Genomic DNA, 21277 nt, shown 5'->3' with positions numbered 1-21277 from the left:
TATCCACCAAGCTCAAGGAGGGCTCCACGGCGAGCCTAAAGGACATGGGCAAGTCACAAATAGAGTTGGCTACACTCAGTTATACAGTCAGCAAGAAACACAGGGACCAGAGAACCGACACACTGAAAGCCCACTGCAGGCACATGGGATTCTAGGCTTGGGAAAACAACACTGATTTCTGACACCAGAGGTGGTCCAAATCGACCCATACTGCTGTCACGATGGGACCAATAGACCTTGGAAGTCTTAAGTATCTGCAGGTGAGTGAGAATAGGGTGGGCTGAAGATGAACGCAATTACCATAGGTTAAAAGAGACATATATATATATAAGTATATATATACATAGATATATGTGTGTATATGTATATATACATATACAATTTCAATTAATGTCAGAAAAATATTTAATAAAAGTTCAACATTTATTCCCAATTAAATATTTGGAAACAAAAAATAGTTTCTGGGGCCAGCCCAGTGGCATAGTGGTTAAGTTTGCACGCTCTGCTTTGGCAGCCCAGGTTGGTGGGTTCAGATCCCAGGTGCAGACCTAAACCACTCATTGGCAGCCATGCTGTGGCAGTGACCTACATACAGAATAGAGGAAGATTGGCACAGATGTTAGCTCAGGGCCAATCTTCCTCAGCAAAAAGTAAATAAGTAAAATTAAATTAAAAAAAAAAAGTCAATGTGATAACTTTCTACATAAAGCTTTTTTTTTAATCTCTAAGCCAGTTAAAATTTGGGGGACAGCTATATTTTGGTTCTAGGGATTAGGGAACACGTATGGGTCTTATCCAGGGTGGGTGCCTTACCAGGTGTAGTTAACAAAACTACACACCACATGATACACGCATTGACGCTCTGTGCCCTAAGCTTGCCTTTGTGCTCCTGGAATGAGTTTTGCTTAGGAAATAAGTTGTAAGCAGGGACGTTTGTTTGTTTGGCGTGATGTCAGTAAGACTGACTGAAAGGATAGAAGAATGGAGTATCTGAATAGAAAACATCAATCTGAAATTAAATCTTCCTTGAAGATGCCCAGAGTAACTTATTCTGTCCTTTTAAGGGTGAGATGACAGACAGCAACGTTGCAAGTACATGGATTCTTAAATAAATCTGCTTGTGTGGTTCAGATTTATGCTATTCCTTGTATTCTTTCTGATACACAGAGACATGAGCCTGTTGCTGATGCCTCTGCAGCATCAGTCGACCCAATACATATGTCCGTGTATTTGTTTTTCCTCTGCACTTTTGTATGGCATACAAAATTATTTATTCCCCATTTATTGAAAAATTATTTATTCAACAGTCCAGAATTACACATGTGCAGCACAGAAGGTGCAATGGAGCAAAGCAATTGAAATGTAAATAAGTGACAAATATGAGGACAAGACAAAGCAAAAGTAAGAAGTCAGATGGTCTGGGGTTGTGATTCATAGGCAAAGACAATAAACATGTAATATATCATCTACACAGGGGACTCTTTTTAAAGCTTAAGGAGGGAGTCTATACCAATATAAATAAATGACTGGATAAATAAATAAATGGGAATGAAGAGACAAATCTCCCTTGCAGAAGAATTCCAAGTAATTTATGGAGATACTTCACCCCTGGAGGGGAACATAAATCACCATTTCATAAGTGTGGGCTGCACATAGTGATTTCTTTCCAAAGAGTACAGTATGGAAAAGAGAAGGCAGAAAAAATAACTTTGCAACGGAGACACCTAATCAACCCTTCCTCAGTCAGGTGATTAAGGTGAATATCTCCATTGGTAAATCCTACTGATAGTATGTACCCCTGATACGATGTGGGGAAAATGGCATTGTCTCTCTGTTGTCTTCCACCTCCAAACCCATAATCCCAGTCTAATCATGAGAAGAACATCAGATAAATTCCGATAGTGGGGCATACTGAAGAATAATTGAATACACTCTTCAAAACTGTCAAGGTCAGGGGCCGCCCCCATGGCATAGCGGTTAAGTGCACACACTCTGCTTTGGCAGCCCCAGGTTCACAGTTTCGGATCCCAGGCGCGCACCAACGCACAGCTTGTCAAGCCATGCTGTGGTGGAGTCCCATATAAAGTAGAGGAAGATGGGCATGGATGTTAGCCCTGGGCCAATCTTCCTCAGCAAGAAGAGGAGGATTGGCAGATATTAGCTCAGGGCTGATCTTCCTCACACACACAAAAAACCTCTCAAGGTCATCAAAATCAAGGAAAGTCTGATAAACTGTCCCAACTAAGAGGAGCCTAAGGAGACAGGACAGCTAAATGTAATGTGGCTTCTTGGATGAGATCCTGAAACAGAAAAAGGACATTAGATAAAAATAAGGAAATCTGAATAAAATGTGGACTTTAGTTAATAATAAGGTATCAACGTTGGTTCATTAACTGTAACACATGTCCCATACTAATATAAAATGTTAATAATAGGAGAAACTGGGTGTGGAGAATATGAGATATTTTTTCAATTTTTCTCAAAATATTCTCAATTTTTCTGTAAATCTAAAACAGTTCTGGAAATCAAACTCATTATTAAAATGTGCAAGGATACAGTCATCTAAGCAAAGGATGAAAAGGGTTCAAAATCAAATTTCACTAAAGGATCAGAAAGGCTTTAAGAGTGTGATTTTTTTCTTAGCCAATATTTACAATCTTTCACAAATATGCATCATTGGACTTTAATCATCCGTGATTTCTATAGAATTTCATTTGTGTTCAATTAGCTAATCATTACTTTTGTTTCTTTTAAATTTAAATTGTATCTATTTTTTTGTCTAGATAATACAATCACATCATTCAGAAGTATAAAAAGTATGCACATTCTACTCAACTGTAAAAAAAGACAAAACGGTGCCATTTGCGATAACGTGGATGGACCTTGAAGGCATTATGCCAAGCGAAATAAGTCAAACAGAGAAAAACAAATATTGTATAATTTTACTCTTATGTGGAAGATAAACAAACAAACACATTGATAAGGAGAACAGATTGGTGGTTACCAGAGGGGAAGGGGTTGGGGGGTGAGCGAAAGGGGTAAAGGGGCACACATGTATGGTGACGGATAAAAACTAGACTCTTGGTGGTGAACATGATGCAGTCTATACAGAAGCTGGAATATAATAATGTACACCTGAAATTTACACAGTGTTATAAGTCAATATGACCTCAACAAAATTTTTTAAAAAGTATTCACAGCAAAAAGTCTATCTCCTAGATTCAGCAACCAGTTGTTACCACTTTCTTGTGTATCCTGCTGGAGATAGTTTACATATTTATCAAGAAAATATATATGTATGTGTGTATTTTTCCTTCTTCCACTTTTAGACAAATGCCTACATACCCCATAAGCTGCCCTGCACTTTGCTTTTTCTGTTTAGTAATAGATTTTAGAGATTTTTTTCATATGAGTAATTAAAAAGCTTTCTTATTTAAAAAAAATCCAAAGATTGTTAATAATGATGGTGCTTAAACAAGAGGTGAAAACTAGAACTGTAGTTGGCAAATCAGTGTATGGCACTCTAGAATGGAGGAATGAGGTAAGCTATGCTTGCTAGGGGTAGATTAAAATTGATTGTAATACATTCTGGAAGCTAGTATAAGCAAAAGTGACTATTATTATTATTAACATTATTATAGTGTACTGCATAAGTGTCCATAGGAAAAATATATACTTTAATCATCAGCTAATATGGGGATTGAATTGATATCCTCTTGTGAAAAATAAGGAGAAACAAATCCTTGAGTAGGAGCAAGCCCCACTTCCAACCAGAAGGTATCCTAAAAGCAACTCTAGGCAGGCAGAGATTCTCCTTAAAGTTAGCATTTCCTTTCATCATAGTACTCTCCTGCTCCAGCATAATGAGCCCTCTCAAGATGTCCATTTTATATGTGATCGTGTGAGTAGACATTTGTGTCCATTTTGCTCACTGGCTATCCCCAGAGCCTAGAATAGTTACTTTCTTAAGATGTATTTGTTGAGTGAATGAATGAATCTATACTAGAGAGAGGTAGAACAGGCAACAGATCAAGAAGGGAAAATCATAGTACAAGAGTGCTGAGAGACCACAGAAATAGTATTGTGTCATGATTAAAATGCCAGAACTACCAACTTGCCAGTTGGCTTGGTGTAGGTTGTTTAATCTTGCTGAACCTCGGATTTCTCATCTCTAAGACTATAGTAAAATATGTGCCTCAGTATGAAGTATGTTCCATGTTAAGTTATTGTAGAGATGAAATACACATACGTACAGACACACGCACACACAAACACAAAACACATGTACACACACACATAAATATAGTGTATTCAAGTATATCAATATGTATATCGTACATATGAATAATTGTACATATATATGCATTCACACACACAGCGAAAGATTATCATGTTGTTTATTCTTTAAAATAGTGGTTATAATTACAATTACTATGATAATGATGTGGATTAAAAAATCACTTCAGTGATGCCATGAAAATCAGGAAATCAGATAGTTTCAAGAAAGAAGTCAGTAAAGGTAGAAATCTAATATAGCAAAATTAAATCTAAACATAACTCTAAGGGTAAATGGATAAACTTGCCAATTAAAAAAAAAAGTTCAGATTGATAAAAAACAAAAACTATATCCAAAGATATGCTCTCTAACAGGAAGTGACTGAGCAAGATTACATGTAAATGAATAGACAATGACATAGAGCAGGCTGTTCAGCACAAAAACAAACAGGAGCTCAGCTGTTGGTATCAGACTACATTGGATTCAAGGCAAATGAAAAGCGAAAGAGAAAGGCACTTTGTAATTAAAAAGAATATAATTGATAGTGGAGAATATAACTCTCATGAATCTTTATATTTTAATTTCACAAATTACACTAAACCTACAAGAATCAATGGAAATGTCATCATAATGAGAGATTTTCACCCATTCACCCAGTCCCAAAGCAGATCAAGGAGACCAGAAATAATGAATACAACTGACAATATTATAATGAAAAAGATTTTGTTTATATTTGTATGTGTCAAACTCTGTAATCTGAAAACAAGTGTCTGTAGAACATTTATTTGAAAATGTATTTTATATCACACCAAAAACATGACTTCAACAATTTCCAAAAAATAAAAATAATGCCATATTCTTTAACCATAATACAAAAATATTAGAAGTATTATTTCTATAAAGTAAAATAAAAATTATCAAATACTTTAATATTTTAAAAGCTAACTCTTAAAGGTCTTCTGGGTCAAAGGAAATAAAACTAAAATAGAAGAATATCTTTAAAGTAGCAATAACAAAAATACTAAAACTATGGGATAATAAAGCTTTACACACAGACAGATGTACATTTTAAACACATATTACTAGGCTAGGAAAAATAAATATAAAATAGTTATGTACTCAAAGCAAAAGTTATAAAAAGAGAAAGAAAATAAAACAGCCCACAAGAAGAAAAGAATTAAAAAATAAAAATTGGCGAACAATTAAAATCATAAAATTGATATAGCAACAACTCTTTGAAAATTTATTTATTCATGTTTTAAATTTATTATCAATTAATAAAACCAATAAAATAGTTAAATTGCCTAATATTAACAATGACTTTCATCTTGAAATACTCATTTCCCTTTTTTAAACAATTCTTTGGCTTTTGAAATATCTTGAATGATGCTCTTAGATGTCGTTCTATCTCATTTGGAATTTCTTGTCAGTATCCTAAATAAAAATGCACATCCCATGAATGTTCTTTTCCTTAGTGTAACTGACTTCTTGGATGGCAATAAGAAAGAAAAAAAAAAAAAAAACCTAGATCTGGCAGTGTAAAACAGGAACAGAATTTGTTGGAAGCATATCTATAACTCCCTGGCTCAGAGTGAGGGCTTCAGAACCAGATTTATTTATAAGAGGATGGGATGTCAAGCCAGCTCAGGGATGTGAGCTGCAAGAACTAACTGAGAGTCTCATCAGATTGCCTGATCTAAAATAGATACTCTCCAACTATTTTTTCTCTTTTCCTGTCCTTGTGCCATTCTGCTCAAGACGTAATGACCTAGATGATTTCAATTTCATTCTTTAGCTAGAGCAGGGCAAAATAATTGATTTTCAACATACCAAGAATGAACACAGTGCAGAAAGATGTAATTCTCCAAGAGGAAATTAGGATGGGCTGGTTATCAAAAGAATCAAGACTGTATGTTAGTGGAGCCAACCAACTTTTATCACACTCAGTGTTCTGTGCTGATCCCTCCTCTCCTCTCCTCTCCTTTCCTCTTCTCCTACCCCCTCCCCTCTCCTCCCCTCCTCTTCTCTCCTCTCTACTTTTCTCTTCTCTTCTCTTACCTTCTCATCCTACACATACTCTCTGGAAGTCTCATCGCCTCCATTGCCTCAGTTATCATCTATATTCTGTAAATTCTCAAATCTGTATCTCAATTTCAGACCACTTTCTCAAGCTTCATAACTTTATACTCAACTATCTACTATACTTGTCTTCATAAATAAAACTAGGCCATCTCAAACACCCCATATCCCAAATTAAACTCATTTCTCATTCCACCACTCCACTTGAGAGTATTTCTTGGGATGGTCACAGTGATTGTGTGAGTAGTGATTATAAGAATGGACTCTATTTGAAGTCAAATCATTGGTAAAGATTTTGGGAAGCTTTCAGGTAAAGTAGTGCCTGAGGTGACAGGCACTAAAGGTGACTAAAGGACAAACAGGTGACAAAATTTAGTCAAAGCAGCTCATGGGAGGCAAGAGAAGAGGCATTGGGATGAATGGGGAAGTTTTCTGAACAAATGATACATGAGCAAAAAGACTGACGCCAAAAAAGAACATGAAACAGTGGGTAGTTCAATAGGGATGAAGCATGGAATGAGTGTATGTTTGCAACAAGGCAAGGAGGTATAGTTTCTAAAGCTATAGGTTGAGAGAGCATGAAGGATATGGGACCTATTTGAGGAGGCATGGAAAAAGTATTAGGAAGGAAATTCATCTGCAGACTTAATTTTTTTGAAAAATCTAGACAATGAATTGCTGAGAGATTGGAAGTGAGACCAATTAGGAAACTAGTGTAATGATCCAGTTGAGAAATAATTGTGGTTAGAGCAGAAAAGTGGCAGTGGCAGGAGGGGAATTGTTTTAAGAGCAACTTCAGAGACTAAATTCCCAAAACTTGGGAATGAATTGAATACAATGTGAGCGAGGAAGGATTGCTGGCTTTGGAAACTGAATTGGTGATGATGTCATTCATTGATATTGGAAATAAAAGAGGAAAAAGAGATTTAGAGGAGGTAATGGGAAAGACTAAAAGTTTATGTTTTGAAACATTTAGTTGGAGAAGTCCAATGGGCTGTTGGATATATAGGTTTGGATTTCAAAAGAGAGGGCTGAGTTGGAAATAATAAATTTGGGGGTCATGAACTTGAAGCTGTAGAATTAAATCAGTCAATGAAAGAGATGACTAAAACAGAAATCTGAAGAATAGCTTTTAAAGACTAGTCAGAGGAAGATGCTAAAAAGAAGATGGGGAAGTACGGCCTGGGGGATTAGAAAAAAATAGCAAGTGTTGTCTAGGAATGCAAAATATTTGAGCTTTTAAAGTAAAGTATAAGCAAAGCTTTTAGGGTTGGACTCAGCAACAAGTGTGCTTTTGTTCTTTGGGAGAGCAGTTTTAGTGGTGACGATGACGGAGACGATGTTCATACCGGAATAGATTAGATAGCGCATGAAGGAGGTGCAAAAAAGTCAAGGAAGAAAAGTTTTGTTTTTGGTTTGGTTGAGTTTTTATTAAAGGTGGGAAAGAAATACATATGTTTAAATGCTGATGAGAAGTAGAAAATAAAAGTTAAAAATATAACAGGGAGCGATAGTAAGATTATAGCTCTCGAGTTAGTGGAAGGAGATGGAATCCAGAACATAGATCAGGAAATAGAATTAGACAGAAAGCATAGCCTTATACATTATTTCATTGTAAGAAGAGCAAAAGGAAAGGATGGACGTGGATACAGACACTTCTGCAGTGCTGGTTTTGTGGGAGTTACAATATCGTGGGCAATCCTTTTCTGTTTCTGCAAGATTTTCTACAAGAAGTGAATGGGGTAGGAAGTAGGAGTCAGGGTTTGAGCAGAGTGGAAAATATCTGAAATAACTCCTGCTGATAATAAGATAAAAGTGGCTAAAAAACAGGCAGGGACTCCTGGTTATTGAGCCTGGATACCATGAATTTAGACTGGCTCCAATCTCTAAAGTTGTAAATGTTTTAAAGTAGCTCTGATTGTCCAGTTTGAACCAGCAGAAAAGGTAGACATTTAATGTTGACAGATTGGGACTTCAGCGTGACAGAGTTTTGAGATATAATAATATGTAATAAGATGTAATAAGTCTCTGAAGTGATATATATCATGAAGAGAGCTATTTAAAATAAATATAAGATTTACTATGGGCTCCATGTAAGAGGCTGGGTCTACTGAGGAGCAGGTTTCTCTTTAGGGGTTACCAGTAGAGGTGTGGAGAGAGGCAAATTGTCCCCCATACTAGTAGAGTGAAAAGTTTATGTCCCCCATACTCATATAGTGAAAAGTTTATTTTGGAAATGAAGCATTAGCATATTTCCCGCTTGATCCCTCTGCCTTTCCTTTTTCTCCTTCAGCCCACCACATTTCTGTCTGGAGCTGGCTCCATCTCTGCTCTGCTTTTCTTTCATGGTCATCAAACACACTAGGGTTTGTAGCCTTCACCAGAATTTATTCAGTTTTAACCTGAAGACCAAACATCTATGAACATGGTGAAAGGGCTACCACGTCTGTTTCAAGTCTAGCACTACCTGAAATCTTGATTCAGAATACAAAAAGCCTGTTATAGATGCTATCTAGTCTACTTTCTGCTGCCTTCAGAGCAAAAGGAAAAGCGTGTGGCACAGGGTGGATATAGATCAATGTTTTTAGTGCTTTACGGTGTTCTTCCTTTGACCAACCCAGAGCAAGATTGCATACTATCCTCCTGTCCATCTATTTCCCTCAAATCTTGTATTTAGATGGCTTTGGACAACTACCTGCTATATGAAACTTTTCCTAAGGACTCATTTGGAGTGGCCTCTTGAAATCTTTCATTTTATTAGCTGAGGCTAGAGATGTCAAGTGACTGACTTAAGGACTCACGGCTTCTTAGTGACAGAGCCAGTACTAGAACCTAAGTCTTCTGACTCATAACAGAATATAATTATATTTATAAATTAATATTACAGGTATATAATTCATATTTCTAACAAAAGTCATAAGCATGAGGATAACTAACATTCTTTGATCTCTTAGTATATGCCAGGCTCGGTACTAAGTATTATATATCCATTGTTTTACTCAATTCTTACAACAATCCTATGAAGTAGGTAGTATTATCATTCCCATTTTACAGGCAAGTACACTGGCAGTTTGTGTGCTATGATAATTATGAGAAGCAACCAAGATCAAAGCATAATTAAGAGATGGTCCTAACTCAGAATAAAAGCCTAGTTTTTGTTATCATACAGGGAGAAGGGAGGACTAAAAAGCAACAATTATACAAATTTGCAATTTATATTTTATTCTCATTTGTGTTTGTCATGACAACTCAGTGGGCTGTCATGCCACGAGCTAAAAATGAAGCTGAAAAATGCCTTTGGCGATCACGTTAAAAAAAAATTACTTCTTTTCCTTATTTTATTAGCATTAGATGAAGAGACAGAAGACCCGGCTTATTGCTTAACATTGCTAAACCAGGGTGTCCAGGTGTTCCATTCCTATTCATGCTCCTGCTTATTTTCTTACCTATGGGTTCCCAAGACCTCCCTCCCAAGCACCCTTCTGACACAATTAGGTCGGAAAAAGATTGACAATGAGGAAGATGCACAATTGTGGATGAACGCTGTTGTAACCTGGAGTCTGGGGACTCGTGAATGCCAGCCTTCACTGGGGTCTCAGGGGTCCAGGAAAGAAATGGCTAAATGCAGTCATTCCAAAGAAATCAACAAATTGTCTCGGCCACCTCCATTGCCATCCCGAGTCTCTTCATTTGGATGCTTTTTATCTGGCTTAATAAACTTTTCACTATATGAGTATGGGGGACATAAACTTTTCACTCTACTAGTATGGGGGACGATTTGCCTCTCTCCACACCTCTACTGGTAACCCCTAAAGAGAAACCTGCTCCTCAGTAGACCCAGCCTCTTACATGGAGCCCATAGTAAATCCTCCCATTTAGGGGAAAAGAATGTGAGAGGAATGGACTCACCAAATGGAGAGAAAACCAGAGCCATTGCTGTATATCAATCAACATACTTCTTGGCCATAAATATTAACAGACAACCAATGAACACCTGACATTTGGTAAAAATAAAAACAACAAAACAAACAGGATGAAAGATCAAGATGAACAAGTGGAACTAACCATAGTGGTAAAAACATTTAATCGATGGAAGAGAAAAAAATGTTTTAAAAATTCTGATTAGTATCCACAGAGGAATTTTAAGCAAATTGCATCCAACTAGACAAGAACAGGCTGTCATCTTGGATCTTGTCAGATACCAAGGTAAAGTTCTTGAAAATGAAAAATATACTTGCTTAAAAACAAAAACAAACAAGCAAAATAAGTGTTCTAGTGATCATGATTAAGGAAATATCTCAAAATAAAGAACAAAAACACACAGCTTGAAAAAAAAATAAAGATAATTAAAGATATGGAGATTCAATCCTGAAATACCAATATCTGTTTAATAAGAGATCCAGGAAGGAAAAGCTGTGGAAATGGATGGGAAGAAATTATCAAAGAAAGATGTAATAGAAAAATAAAATTGAACAAAAGAAAGTCCCCAAAAGTGTTCAGATTGAAAGGATCTTCTGTGTGCTGAGCAAAATGAAATAATAGCAATGTTTACCAAGTTCTTTAAATGCGGTTGTTTTAATCTTTATGACAATTCTATGATATATTTAATTATTTCATCTTCACTTAACCCTAAGGTTAAAGACTTTTATTATTTTATGATTGAATAAACTGGTATGTGATTCAATTTTTAACTTACACAAGGTTCCACAATTAATAAGTGGAACACCCAGCTTTAGAACATAGTCTTGCCTGAGAGACTTTTCTCTTAGTCGCAAATCGTACATGAAAAAAGACCCACACCTAGACACATCGTTATAAGTATCAAGGATAGAGGTGGCATTAAAAGGCTTGCAATGAGCATATATGTTGCCAATGAAAGGATAAAAATTTGAGTTAAATCATATTTCTTACTTCATGTTAATAAGAAATTCTGAGTGAAAATGATTTTGAACCCAGAAATTACTTTGTGCCCAACCAAACTATCAATAAATTTAAGACAGAAAGATATTGTCAAACCCATAAAATCTAAAAAAAATTTATACCCTATGCACCCATTTCTTAAAAACAAAGAGAAAAACATAAAAAAATACTGCAACAAAATGAAAGAAGAATCCAAGAAAGATGTGGGATTTAACAAAAAGTAGAAGCAACCTAGGGGTTCAATGACCCCCAGGATCATAGTTGTTCAGAAAAAACAGAAAGCATTGATTTAAGTTAGAATGAGGAATGTCTTCAAGAATAAAGTGGTGTCTAATTAAAAAATAAATAAATAAATAAATAAATAAATAAATATAAGATTTCATAGTACAACAATTCCTTATGACAAAGTCCAGTGGGAGACAATGACTAAAATGAAATGAAAACCATGGTGTCTCAAAATAAGGAGACCAAGGAACTTAGAAATTAGGGTGCTGAATGTGTCAACCACATGAATGCTGATGTCACTTTGTATGACACAGCCGGATTCAGGAGACTCTGGTTTTTAAATCTCTAATGAATAAGGTAAAATGGCAAGGAGCACGATGATGATGACACTGAGATAAGTTAGAGGATATCTAGCTGGAGGTGGTGAGCCTCAAAAAGAACAAGGCTTCCTGCAGAGGTGGGGGAACAATTGTATGGGAGGGACCATTCCGAAGTTTTTAGTTTGTAGGAGAATGAGCTGCCTCTATCTAAAGAATTGTAGGCAAAATTCTGTGCTCAATGGAAATCCAAGTTTCAGTTAAGGCAAAGAGGTAAAAAATATATTCAGTGAAGATTTCAAAAATCTAAGGTAAATTGTGGACCAAGGAATGAATTGTCTAGGGTTATAACGACAATTTTCGGAAAGAGTCGAACGCTGTGTTAGGAGAGATGAGCAGAGCCTATCAGGAATCAGGATGAGAAAAGAAAAGAGGATAGCGGACCAGAAGTACTAATATCCTAAGAAGTTACCAAGAAGAGTAGGAATTTTAGAGATGGTGAGTATATATAGACCCAATTTTTCAAACTGACTAATCCTAGAATTTTCCTAGTATGAGTGCAGGGGTCGGGGGTGGTAACTTAGATCTCTGACCTATGAGCATATCAAAATGAATTTTCTCATCTCTCTGCTAGCAGACCACTGTAGGGGAAAATCATGGATATGAAAGTAAAAGTGTTCTGCAGAAGTACGCACAGATCTAGAATCTAAGAGAGTGTACTCGTGAACTGAAACTCAAGCCTTCGGCCTTTGGCAGAGAGCGTCCCCAAGGATGAGGTACACAGCCAGATGGTTTCCTGAATATGTGGCCCTGAACGCTCCAAATTTACCCCCAGCAGTTTCCCAGAACCTGGGATTTGAGCCCAGTGTTCTGAGATTTAAAAGCAGTCAAGCAGAGTAGTTAAGACATGGATCTACTGCTTTCCTGACTATGGAAAGGTATCTCACTTTTCTCAGTTTTAGATGCTTATCTGTAAAACAGATGTGCCTTAGTCATTGAGTTGTTGTGAGGATTCAAGTAAATAGATCTAAAACACCTAGCACAGTGGTGGAATAAAATACGTGTTCAAGAAATGGTAGTTATTATTATTGTTTCAGAAAATCTTCTAGTAAGAAGCACATAGAACTCTTCAGAGACTGTGCTCAGAGTCCTTAGCTGAAAGACCGTGGGGGAAAAAAGGATCTAATTTTAGAATAAGTGTCTCCCTTTCTTCACCGAATTTTCCTGGTACTAAGCCAGTCTCTTCTCCCTGTCTGCCACCTGCCTTTAAAAACTGAAATCCAGCAAGTTTTTGGATCTCAGCACTGCAAATTCTAATTCTCAGTTCCAGGGAGAGACCACACAGTACTATATTTTTAAGAGCTCATAGGAGAATTTAGTGCACAGCCAGGGTTTCAGACCACTGTAAACTATAGATTATTCTAGAAAGTCACAAAAGTCTTCTTCAATGTAGACATTAGGTGAAAATGACGTTCGTAGAGTAAAAGTAATATCTGACGGATTTTACCAATAAATAAGGGGAAATTTTAAACAGCCTCTGAATTGCTTGGCTTGGTTATTACCATCACTTCTGGCTTAGCGTCCAGACCAGAGCTGTATTACTCTTTGTTCACAGTTCATTTCAGATAATGAGGGTCTACTCCCTTCCTTCACAAACTACCCTTTCCCAAACTACTTGACACTCTTGCCTCAATGTCTCTGCTGCTTCTTCTTTGCTTTTTTCCCCCAAAGCTAAAAACAGGAGTTTTTATTCCTTTTTAGTAGCTATTACGTCTATGCAGTGTATAATTTGAAAAATCCAAATTGCACACAGTGAAAAGTTGGTTTCCTTCCCTTCTTTGTCTCCCAGCCACCCATTTCCCCTACTTGAAGACAAGCGCTGTAACAGACTCTGGGATATCCTTCCAGAAATATCCTTTGCACATATAAACATATTTTCCCATACACATGGAGTATATTATAGCTCTGCTTTGCATATTTTTTTCATTACAATGGATATTGGAGAATTTTCTATATCACCGTATATATAGGTAGTTATCCTTCTTTGTAATAGATGCATATTCTCCAATATTTGAGGGGGGTAACATTTTATTCAATTAGTTTCCTTGTAAAAATTACTATTTTCAGGGGCCAGCCCAGTGGTGTAGTGGTTAAGTTCATGTGCTACGCTTTGGAGGCTTGGGGTTCTCGGGTTTGGGTCCCGGGTACAGATCTCCACACCACTTGTTAAGCCATGCTGTGGCAGTGTCCCACATACGAAATAGAGGAGGATTGGCACAGATGTTAACTCAGGGCCAGTCTTCCTCAAGCAAAAAGAGGAAGATTGGCAACAGATGTTAGCTAAGGGCCAATCTCCCTCACCAAAAAAAAAAAAAAAAAAAAAAAATCACCATTTTCAAACAATAATAAGATTCAGATATTAGAGAATTCAGTTTCATTCACTTGTATGGTGCTCTATCGACTGTAAGGGATTTGGAGAGCTAGTTGAACTCTGAGTTCTTCTTATGAAAGTTTTTTTATGTTCTCAGCTTACAAGTTTTAGTTTTATATGAAACACATTCTGTACATATTGATCCTAAAGAACCTAAAGTTTTAAGAAGGCCCCTAATATACTGAATCTTTTTTAGACATATGATGAGAATGAGAATTATTTTCTCCCTAATGAATGCAAGCATAAAAAGATGGACAGAGACTCTCAGAATAAGACAAAGGAGATCACATGGAATGTTGGAGATCCTTCATTATCTCTCTTCAAAGAATTACTGAGAATCATGAAAATCACTTCTCTCTAGAAAACCTAATGAGAAAGTATTTGCTTAAACCTTCTTCTAGGAGGCTACACTGATGGTTTTCTTGATACATAAGTATTATCATTAGGAGAAAAGATCTGCTACTTCAAATCCTCATCACACAAAAAGTTTTCGGTGAGTACATGGAATCAACAATGTCGAATACTTTAAAGTGAACTAATTCATGTTTGTTTGCTAATTCTCCATCTATACACTTTGGGGCATATACTTATGTCACTGATAAGTAAGGAAAAAGTGGAAGTAGGAGAAGGTTTAGATAGGGGAAAGTGAAAAATTAAACAGTGCTATATTACATATGAAGTGAGGGGAATCTAGTGGATGTAGCTAGTAGAATTTTATGACTTAAGATGAGAACTTCTGGTGAGAATCTGCTAAAATTTAAGATCAGGGTGACAGTTGAAACTATGACAATGGAAACCTGCCTGAATATACACCCTGTCTGCTTTTCATCCCATCTACTGAAACTCCCTGGTGTAAAACATGGTTATGTCTCACCATCGTTCAAAAACAAACTGCCTCCAGAAGAATGTCTTCCTTCCTCCTCTAGCCAAGCTCTTTGCACGAACAATAATTCTCTTTATTATATCCGTTTGCTCTTCCATTCTCTACTCATCCCCCACTAAAAAGCTACATTTTCCTGCACCACCCCAAGCTTTCTCTGAAAAAACCAACAGAGTTTAGTCCAATATGTATCTTTATGATTATTGTTGCTGTTGTTATTATTTAATATCTCTAAAGTCTTTAATTCTTTTGACTACTCTCCTAAAAACTCTCTTCCTTTTAATTTCTATGACACCATCTTGCCAGATTTTTTTTTCTTTTTTTGGCTTCTCCGACCATTTCTTTTCAGTCTCTCCCGCGGGCTCCTCCTTCTCCACCTGGATCCAGGGAATTGGTGATCTCTAGGAATTTGTTCTTGGTCTTCTCTCCCTGCTTTCCCAGTTTTAGCTTCAAATAGAGCATTTTAAGTTATGACTTCCCCACCTAAATCTCACCTCTAGTGTCCTCTTGAGCTTCAGGAGAGCCAGGGGGAAATTAAAGGTAGAAAGAGGGGAAACACTGAGAGGTGTGTAGGGGGGATTGAGAACAGCAGCGGGAGAATGGAACAGAAAAAAGGGAGTGGGGTGCCGCATCACTTCTTATCATTCACAAAAATACTGTATTACTTAATACATTTTTATTTCAGAACAAATTCAACAACAGACTTATGAGTGTATTTATTAGAAAAATGTATTAATATGGAGACAAAAATGAGAACTGTCAAACAAAATATTACAAATTTTTCCAATGATATTACAATTTTCTCATCCAATAAATGTTAATTTTTTTAATAGTTAAAGGTAAGCTTTTTAAAAAAGTTCTGCATGGGAAATGCACATACACAAACATGATGTCAGCAAAGTCACAAGACTGATAACAAATTGGAATAAAAATATTTGCCACTAGTAACACATAATACAACAATTTGAAGAAAATTTCAATAGAAAAATGAGCAAAGAACATGAATATTAGTTCATAGTAAAAGAAAAATGTAAGCCTTTAAACTGATGAAAACACAGTAGTCTCCCCTTATGTGTGGTTTTGCTTTCCGTGGTTTCAGTCACTTGCTGTCAATGGTGGTCCAAAAATATTAAATGGAAAATTCCAGAAATAAACAATTCATAAGTTTTAAATTGTGTGTGTTCTGAGTAATGTGATGAAATCTCACACTGTTCCCCTCTGTCCCACGCGGGATGTGAATCATCCCTTTGTCCAGCAGATCCACGCTCTGTGTGCTACCCGCCCATTAGTCACTTAGTAGCCATCTGGGTTATCAGATCAACTGTCACATTATTGCAGAGCTTGTGTTCAAGTGCCCCTTATTTTACATAATAATGGCCCCATCGCACAAGAGCTGTGATGTTGGCAATCCGGATATGCCAATGAGAAGCTGTAAAGTGCTTCCTTTGAGTGAAAAGGGGAAAGTTTTCAACTTAATAAAGAAAAAAATTATATTCTGAGTTTGCTAAGATCTACAGTAACTTTTATTATAGTACATTGTTATAATTATTCTATTTTATTATTAGTTATTGTTAATCTCTTACTGTGCCTAATTTATAAATTAAACTTTATCATAAATATGTATGTATATGAAAAAATATAGTATATGTACGGGTTTGGTACTATCCTCAGTTTCAGGCATCCACTGAGAGGGGCTTGGAATGTCTCCGCCACAGATAAGGGGGGACTAAAGTATGCTCAACATGCTTCATGGAAAAGTAAATGAAAATTGAAACTACACTGAAATACTGTTTCTTAACTCTTGGCTGGGCAAATTTTTAAATGTTTAGCAACATACTTGAAAAAGAAATATGTCATTGGATAAATAAATTCTCATATATTCACAAGATAAAGTTTCATGAAGCCGTAAAAAAAAGACTTCATTTTATAATATTATTCTAAGTACCTAATCTCTCCATGAATGTCACTGAAATTATAAAAAAGGATTTTTTTAAAGATATAACCCATCAAGAACAAAAATCTAAAGAGGAAATGAAAACAGACCAAAATTCTGAAAGCAGAAGGGCAAAAGTGGTATTTAACTGAGCAAATCAAAAAAAGATAAATACTAAGCCAGAGGTAGAACAAGGCAAGAAGTAAACTAACTTGCACTGCAAAAATCTCAAAAATTTCAGGAATTTTTGTCATCAAATATCTCAGCAAGTGAAATTAAATGTGGGGTTGTTTCCAAGAAGTTGCAAGTCTGTTTAAACAATAGCCTCACCTTCTCATCCAGCAGAAGTCTGGAGGTTTCCTCTCTATCGAGGTAAAACAGAGGCCTGGGATACCATACAGAATAAAAAGAAATCTAGTGAAAGTATTCCTACATACTGAATTTCACTTAATCGGCTGCCTTACTACACTTAGTATGCAGAATGCTGGGCTGATATCCAGGATTTTGTCCTCCAAGCAGATCAGAAGATACTTCTCTGGGAAATCTGACTTACCTGAGAAAGAAGACTTAGAGACTGACTGAGTGATGGTCCAACAAATCAGCCCCACAGTGAAGGCCTCAGTTTCAAGCCTCACTCCATCTGTTTTTTAGTGCCCCAATTTTAAACATGAGCAGACAACCAAGTATCTATAGACAACTGAAGGAAGTCACTAACCTAATGATAAAGACTTAGCAAGAAACTAAAAGTAGGGCCAGCCCCACGGCTTAGCAGTTGAGTGCACGCACTCCGCTACTGGTGGCCGGGGTTTGGATCCTGGGCGCGCACCAACGCACCGCTTGTCTGGGCATGCTAAGGCTGCGTCCCACATACAACAACTAGAAGGATGTGCAGCTATGACATACAACTATCTACTTGGGCTTTGGGGGAAAAAAAAAGGAGGAGGAGGATTGGCAATAGATGTTAGCTCAGAGCCGGTCTTCCTCAGCAAAAAGAGGAGGATTAGCACGGATGTTAGCTCAGGGCTGATCCTCCTCACAAAAAAAAGAAACTAAAAGTAACTTGGAGAAAACTGAGACTATTCAGGGAGCTAAAACTCTTTAAAACATTATCATTAATATCCACAGAGAAATAAGAGGATATATTCCATCCATGAAAGAAAAATAGGACTAGAAGAATAAGTAGGAGCAAGAGAAGGAGTGGAAAAAGAAAGAGGATGCGGAGAGGGAGGAAGAGGAGGAGAAGGGGAAGAAGGACGAGGAAGAAAATTTTTTAGAGAATAAGAGAAAAATATGATGACAAAAATTAAAAACTTACAAGGAGGATTCACTAAAAACTAAAATTTAAATCTCCCGAAAAGTAGAGGAAGAATATAAGAAGTACAAAATAAGAGATAAAAGTTAAAATAAAAAATGAAGGTTCAGTCCAAAAAAGAATTCCTTCTCAGTACAAGAAAAAGAGAACCAAAAAAAAAAAGGAGGAATGGAAATTATGAAAAATGATTTTAAGAAAATTCCCAGAACTGAAATCTATGAGTTCTAGACCAAAAGGGTACATTGAATGCTCATACTACAGAATAGCCTTGTGAAATTTCTAAATCCTGGAGACAAAGTGAAGATTCTAAAAGATTTCAGAAGTGGCATCAGGTTTGTCAATAGCAACACAAGAAGCTAGAAAGCAATGCCTTCAAAATTCCAAAGGAAAATGACTTCAAATCTAGAATTCTATACCCAGTAAAAGTACTAATCAAACATAAGGATAGGGTAAAGATATTTTCAGAAATACAAGCCCTTTCAAAATTTTCTTCCAGTGCACCCTTTTTTCAGGAAGCTACCAAAGGAAGTACTCCACCAAAATGAGGGAGTAAATCAAGAAAGAATGCACAAAACAAGAGCAAGAACACAAAAGAGGGTTGAGTGGATCACCAAGATGATGGCACATGGAAACATCAGGATGACAGCTGTGCACCAAGCATGGTGGACAACCATACTGAATAGGAGCTAGTCAGAAAGTTCTGCAGGAACTTTCGTCTAAGATGAAAGTGAAAGAATAGCTAATTATTTTAATGTAATAGGAAGAAAATTAGACAATTGGTTAGGGAGTTGAGCTTGGGAAGACTTTGCTCATGTATTTGGTGCCTTAGCTGGAGTGGCAGCCAGAATGTCTGGGGCTGGCTGGGCTTCTCTACTCAGCAGAATAGACTTACTACATGATGACTCATGCCTCCATGTGAGTGAACTTGGGAGCTGCCTTAGTTCTAATGGGCAAAGCTCAGAACTGGCACAGCCTCGGTGCTGCCACATTCTGTTGGAAAAAATCTAGTCACAAGGTCTGTCCAGAGTGAAGTGGAGGGAAAATAAATTTGATCTCTTGTTTGGAAGCACAAGGTACACATACAATGATGGGAGAAATTCTCAGCAGCCCTTTTTTGAGACATTTATAGTATTCTACATGTCTCTAGTGTGAATAATGTTTATATAGTCATAAACAAAATACTGAATATTTATCTTGTATATATCATGATATAAGTAAATTGGTAGAATGATGCATGAAAATACATAAGTGCATCTGAAATGTGATGAAAGAGGGCCGGCCCCGTGGCTTAGCAGTTAAGTGCGTGCGCTCCGCTGCTGGCGGCCCAGGTTCGGATCCCGGGCACGCACAGACGCACCGCTTCTCCGGCCATGCTGGGGCCGCGTCCCACATACAGCAACTAGAAGGCTGCGCAACTATGACATACAACTATCTACTGGGGCTTTGGGGGGAAAATAAATAAATAAATAAAATCTTAAAAAAAAAAAAAATGTGATGAAAGAGAACAAATTTCATCTAGTGGGAAGCCAGAAGTTAAGTCTAGGACTGAACAAATATCAAAAATACATAGTATAGTCATTAGAAAGATGGAATTAAATACCAAGGGTTTAACAGTTGTCTCTAAAGAGTGAGAACTAGAAAGGATGGATATACTACAGTTTTATATACTAAGCCTTATAAAACTATTTGAGTCTTTGAAATATGTGCATTTGCAACTAAAAAATAACCAAAGGAGATTTTATGTACTGATATGGAACAATCACTAGGATACAGTATTAAGCGAAAAAAAATAGGTGCAGAGAAAAAGCTGGGTTAGATGCAGGCTTAGGATGGGGAAATATAAAGGCTTGAAATATCTTGGGAAAAATACAGAACCCACTAATAGACTTGGCTGCCTATAGGAAAAGGAACTTGGTATTCTAGGAAGAATACATCATTTTAATTTTGAATTATGTGAATGTGCTATTATTCAAAATAAATAATTTGTTTAAAGACCAAATAAGCCTACTTTATTTGTTTTTTCCCCGCTCTTATGATTAGTGCTTCCTGAGTCCCGTCTAAGCAATCTTTGCCTACCACAAGGTAACAAAGATATCCCCCTACATCCTCTTCTGGAAGCTCTATACCTTCAGTGTTTACATTTAGGTTCATGATCCACCTCAGGTTAATTAAGGAAGATCTAAATAAATAATGAGACATTTTTCTCCGTAATGTTTTACAGTTTTCTCTGCAGAGATTTTGCATATCATTTCTTAAATTTGTCCCTAAGTATATATTTGTTGTTTTTATATATGATCTTGCTAAATTCACTTATAAGTTTTGAAAATTTTTAAAGATACCTCAGACTTTTCTAAGTGCAGAGCAAAAATAAAAACTTCTGCTAATCAAAAAAATTATAAAAAATGAATAATAGACAAGTCATAGCCTTAGGAAAAAATATTTCCAATGCATTATCTAACAAAGGACTTATATTTAGAATACATAAAGAACTTTTACAGTTCATTAAAATCATAACAGTCAAAATGGGCTAAATATTTAGGAAAATGTTCCCCAAAGGATGATGTACAGACGGCCAATAAGCACATGAAAAAGTTCTAAAAGTCATTAGGCATTAGGAAAGTACACATTAACAGAACAATGAGACACCACTCTAAACCCACAAGAAGGGCTGAGATGAAATAGACTGACCACACCAAATATGGATGAGAATGTGGTGGAAATGTCAAAAAACACATTAGAAAGTAGTTTGACAGTTTGTATAAAGTTAAGCCTTTATCTACCCTGTGATTCAGTAATTCCACACATCACTATTTACATTTGGGGAAAAAAAATAAAACACACATGTCCGCAAAAAGATTTGTACAAAAATATTCATGGAACTTTATTCATAATAACAGAAAACTA

The sequence above is a fragment of the Ceratotherium simum genome, chromosome 28 (assembly GCF_057802395.1).
Source record: "Ceratotherium simum simum isolate JZ-2026a chromosome 28, ASM5780239v1, whole genome shotgun sequence".
NCBI classification, from domain to species: domain Eukaryota; kingdom Metazoa; phylum Chordata; class Mammalia; order Perissodactyla; family Rhinocerotidae; genus Ceratotherium; species Ceratotherium simum.
Note: the sequence above shows the minus strand (reverse complement) of the source record.